Genomic DNA, 6,000 nt, shown 5'->3' with positions numbered 1-6,000 from the left:
TGTCTCTGTTACCAGGAGTTGGTACAGTCTGCATTTCACTCTCTGTCATCAGGTTGAGGTGCAGTCTGTATTTCCCTGTCTGTCATCAGGAGTGGTACAGTTTGCATTTCACTCTCTGTCATCAGGTTGAGGTACAGTCTGTATTTCACTGTCTCTGTCCCCAGGATGAGATACATTCTGTAGTTCACTGTCTGTGTCACCAGTGTGAGGTACAGTCTGTATTTCACTGTCTCTGTCCCCAGGATGAGATACATTCTGTAGTTCACTGTCTCTGTCCCCAGGGTGAGGAACAGTCTGTATTTCATTGTATTTCATAGGTGACAGAGACACAGTGAAAGGCAGACTGTACTGCCTGCTGGTGGCAGAGACAGTGAAATACAGACGGTATCTCATCCTGGTAACAGGGATGGTGAAATACAGACTATACCTTGTCCTGCTGACAGAGACAGTACAGTCTGTATTTCACTATGTCTTGGGGACAGACACAGTGAAGTGCAGACTGTACTTCATCCTGGTGACAGAGAGTGAAATACAGTGTGTCTGTGTATTACTGTCTCTGTCACCAAGTGGTGGTAAACATTGTATATCACTATCTCTGTCCACCGGGAGTTGTTACAGTCTGTATTTCACTGTCTCTGTCACCAGGATGAGGTCCATTCTGTATTTCACCATCTCTGTCATCAGGATGAGCTACAGTCTGTATTTCACTGTCTTTGTGATAACAAGGGGGTACAGTCTGTATTTCACTGTCTCTGTCACCAGGATGAGGTCCAGTGTGTATTTCACTGTCTCTGTCAACATGAATTGGTACTGTCTGTATTTCGCTATCTCTCTCACCAGGGGTTGGTAAAGCCTGTATTTCACTGTCTCTGTCACCAGGACAAGGTACAGTCTGTATTTCATTGTCCCTGTCATCAAGATGAGGTACAGTCTGTATTTCACTGTCTCTGTGACCAGCAGGCAGTACACTCTGCCTTTCACTGTGTCTCTGTCACCAGGAGGAGGTGCACCCTGTGTTTCATTGTCTTTCACCAGCAACAAGTATGGTCTGTGTTTCACTGTCACTGTCACCAGGAGTTGGTACAGTCTGCATTTCACTGTGTCTGTCACCAGGCTGAGGTACAGTCTTCATTTCACTGTCAATATCACTAGGATCAGGTACAGTCTGTACTTCACTGTCTCTGTTAGCAGGATGAGGTACAGTCTTCATTTCACTGTCAATATCAACAGTGCAAAGTATTGTCTGTATTTCACTGTTTCTGTCACCAGGGGTAGGTACAGTCTGTATTTCACCATCTCTGTCACCAGGACAAGGTACAGTCGGTATTTCACTATTCTACTGGGACGAGGTAGAATTGGTATTTCACTGTCTCTGTCACCAGGAGTTAGTAGAGTCTGTATTTCACCATCTCTGTCACCAGGAGTTTGTACAGTCTGTATTTTACCATCTCTGTCGCCAGGATGAGGTATAGTCTGTGTCCCACTGTTGCTGTCAACAGTGCAAAGTACTGCCTGTATTTCACTATCTCTGTCACCACAAGGGGGTACAGTCTGTATTTTACTGCCATTATCAATAGTGCAAAGTACTGTCTGTATTTCACTGTCTGTCACCAGAAGGGGGTATAATCTGTATTTCACCTTCACCCTCAGCAGGAGCAGATTTAGTCTGTACTTTACTGTCACCAGGAGTGGGTGCAGTCTGCATTTCGCTGTCTCTGTTACCAGGAGTTGGTACAGTCTGCATTTCACTCTCTGTCATGAGGTTGAGGTGCAGTCTGTATTTCACTGTCTCTGTCACCAGGAGTTGGTACAGACTGCATTTCACTCTCTGTCATCAGGCTGAGGTACAGTCTGTATTTCACCATCTCTGTCACCAGGATGAGCTACAGTCTGTATTTCACTGTCTTTGTGATAACAAGGGGGGACAGTCTGTATTTCACTGTCTCTGTCACCAGGAGTTGGTACAGTCTCTATTTCATTGTCTCTGTCACCAGGAGTTGGTACAGTCTGCATTTCACTTTCTGTCATCAGGTTGAAGTGCAGTCTGTATTTCACTGTCTCTGTTACCAGGAGCTGGTACAGTCTGTAGTTCACTGTCTCTGTCCCCAGGGTGAGATACAGTCTGTATTTACTGTCTGTGTCACCAGGATGAGGTACAGTCTGTATTTCTCTGTATTTCATAGGTGACAGAGACACAGTGAAAGGCAGACTGTACTGCCTGCTGGTGGCAGAGACAGTGAAATACTGACTGCACTTTATCCTGGTGACAAAGACAGTGAAATACAGACAGTACCTCATCCCGGTGACAGGGATGGTGAAATACAGACTATACAGCCGCAACATTGGTTCGGCCACTTTTGCAATACTATTTGCAATTCTGGTCTCCCTGATTTAGGATGTTGTGAAACTTGAAAGAACTTTAAGAAAACATTTAAAAGGCTGTAGCCAGGGTTGGAGGGCTTGACCTAAAGGGAAAGGCTGAATAGACTGGGGCTGTTTTCCCTGGAATGTTGCTGGCTGAGGGGTGACTTTATAGAGTTTTATAAAATCATGCAGGGCATGGATAGGATAAATAGATATTTTCACCAGCGATGGGGAGTCCAAACCTAGTGGGCATAGGTTTAAGGTAAGAGGGGAAAGATTTAAAAGGGATCTAAGGGGCAACATTTTCATGCAGAGAGTGCTGCATGTATGGAATGAGCTGCCAACGATGTGATGGAGGCTGGTAGAATGACACATTTCAAAGGCAACTGCAAGGGTATATGAATGGCAAGGGTTTAAGAGGGATATGGGCCAAATGCTGGCAAATGGGACTACGTTTATTTAATCGTCGCGTTGGACCAAACGGTCTGTTTCTGTGCTGTACACCTCAATGAATCTACGAACTGCTCCTTGTGTCAGAGACAGTGAAATACAGACTGTATCTCGTCCAGGTGACAGAGACAGTGAAATACAGACTGTACTTACTCCTGATGAGAAAGTTAATTACAGGCTGTACTTTGTACTGTTGACAGTGACAGTGAAATACAGACTGCACCTCATCCTGGTGACAGAGACTGTGAAATACTGACTGTACCTCGTCCTGGTGACTGAGACAGTGAAATACAGACTGTACCCCCTTGTTGTCACAAAGACAGTGAAATACAGACTGTACCTCATCCTGGTGACAGTGAAATACAGACTGTACCTCATCCTGGTGACAGAGACGGTGAAATTCCAACTGTACCAGCTCTGGGTGACAGAGATGGTGAAATACAGACTGTACCTTGTCCAGGTGACAGAGACAGTGAACTACAGACTGCACCTCATCCTGGTGACAGACACAGCGAAATGCAGACTGTACCAACTCCTGGTGACACAGAAACAGCAAAATGCAGACTGTTCCAACTCCTGGTAACAGAGACAGTCAAATACAGACTGTACCCCGTCCTGGTGATAGAAATTGAATTACAGACTATACCAACTCCTGCTGACAGAGACAGTGAATTACAGACTGTACCTACTCCTGGTGACAGTAAAATACAGACTGAATCTGCTCCTCCTGTGAGAGACGGTGAAATACACACTACACCCCCTTGTGGTGACAGAGACAATGATATACAGACAGTACTTTGCACTGTTGACAGTGACAGTGAGATACAGACTGTACCAGCTCCTGGTGACAGAGACAGTGAAATACAGACTACATCATCCTGGAGACAGAGAAAGTGAAATACTGACTGTACCAGCTCCTGGTGACAGAGACAGTGAAATACTGACTGTATCTTGTCTTGGTGACAGAGACAATGAAATACTGACTGTATCTTGTCCTGGTGACAGAGACAGTGAAATAACACACTGTACACCTTTGTCACAAAGACAGTGAAATACAGACTGTACCTTATCCTGGTAACAGAGACAGTGAAATACAGACTGTATCTCATCCTGGTAACAGAGACAGTGAAATACAGACTGTACCTCACACTGGTGACACAGACAGTGAAATACAGAATGTATCTCATCCTGGAGACAGAGACAGTGAAATACAGACTGTATCTCGTCCTGGTGACGGAGACAGTGAAATACAGATTGTACCCCCTTGTCACAAAGAGTGAAATACAGACTGTACTTCATCCTGGTGACAGAGACGGTGAAATTCCGACTGTACCAGCTCCTGGTGACAGAAATGGTGAACTACAAACTGTACCTTGTCCAGGTGACAGAGACAGTGAACTACAGACTGCACCTCATCCTGGTGACCGAGACAGTGAAATACAGATTGTATCTCATCCTGGTGACAGAGACAATAAAATACAGACTGTACCAACACCTGGGAACAGAGACAGTGAAATACAGACTGCATCTCAACCTAGTGACAGACACAGCAAAATGCAGATTGTACCAACTCCCGGTGACACAGAAACAGCAAAATGCAGACTGTTCCAACTCCTGGTAACAGAGACAGTCAAATACAGACCTGTCCTGGTGATAGAAATTGAATTACAGATTGTACCAACTCCTGCTGACAGAGACAGCGAATTACAGACTGCACTTACTCCTGTGACAGTAAAATACAGACTGAATCTGCTCCTCCTGTGAGAGATGGTGAAATACACACTATACCCCCTTGTGGTGACAAAAACAGTGAAATACTGACAGTGGCAGTGAAATACAGACTGTACCGCCTTCTGGTGACAGAGACCGTGAAATACAGACATTACTTTGCACTGTTGACAGCGACAGTGAGATACAGACTGTACCAGCTCCTGGTGACAGAGACAGTGAAATACAGACAGTACCTCATCCTGGTGACAGGGATGGTGAAATGCAGACTATACCTTGTCCTGGTGACAGAGACAGTGAAATACAGACTGTACTATGTCCTGGAGACCAGACACAGTAAAATGCAGACTGTACTTCATCCTGGTGACAGAGTGAAATACAGTGTGTCTGTATTACTGTCTCTGTCACCAAGTGGTGGTAAACACTGTATATCATTATCTCTGTCCACCGGGAGTTGTTATAGCCTGTATTTCTCTGTCTGTGTCACCAGGATGAGGTCCAGTCTATATTTCACCATCTCTGTCACTAGGATGAGGTACAGTCTGTATTTCACCATCTCTGTCACCAGGATGAGCTACAGTCTGTATTTCACTGTCTCTGTCATCAGGATGAGGTCCAGTCTATATTTCACTGTCTCCGTCACCAGGACGAGATACAGTCAGTATTTCACAGTCTCTGCCACCAGGATGAGGCACAGTCTATATTTCACTGTCTCTATCACCAGGAGATGTTACAGTCTGTATTTCACTGTCTCTGTCAGCAGGATGAGGTCCAGTCTGTATTTCACCATCCCTGTCACCAGGAATTGGTACAGTCTGTATTTCACCATCTCTGTCACCAGGATGAGGTACAGTCTGTACTTCACTGTCTCTGTCACCAGGATGAGGTACAGACTGTATTTCACTGTCTCTGTAACCAGGAGCTGGTACAGTCTGTATCTCACTGTCGCTGTCAACAGTGCAAAGTAATGTCTGTATTTCACTGTCTCTGTCACCAGAAGGCGGTACAGTCTGTATTTCACTGCCACTGTCAGTATTTCACTGTTTTTGTCACCACAAGGGGGTACAGTGTGTATTTCACCATCTCTCACAGGAGGAGCAGATTCAGTCTGTATTTTACTGTCACCCGGAGTAAGTGCAGTCTGTAATTCGCTGTCTCTGTCAGCAGGAGTTGGTACAATCTGTAATTCAATTTCTATCACCAGGACAGGTCTGTATTTGACTGTCTCTGTTACCAGGAGTTGGAACAGTCTGCATTTTGCTGTTTCTGTGTCACCAGGAGTTGGTACAATCTGCATTTTGCTGCGTCTGTCACTAGGTTGAGATGCAGTCTGTATTTCACTGTCTCTGCTCCCAGGTGTTGGTACAGTCTGTATTTTATTGTCTCTGTCACCAGGATGAGATACAATCTGTATTTCACTGTCTCTGTCACCAGGATGAGGTGCAGTCTGTAGTTCAC

The sequence above is a fragment of the Chiloscyllium plagiosum genome, unplaced genomic scaffold (genome assembly GCF_037043375.1).
Source record: "Chiloscyllium plagiosum isolate Xiang-an unplaced genomic scaffold, Cpla_swu_hap1 HiC_scaffold_18, whole genome shotgun sequence".
Classification (NCBI taxonomy): domain Eukaryota; kingdom Metazoa; phylum Chordata; class Chondrichthyes; order Orectolobiformes; family Hemiscylliidae; genus Chiloscyllium; species Chiloscyllium plagiosum.
Note: the sequence above shows the minus strand (reverse complement) of the source record.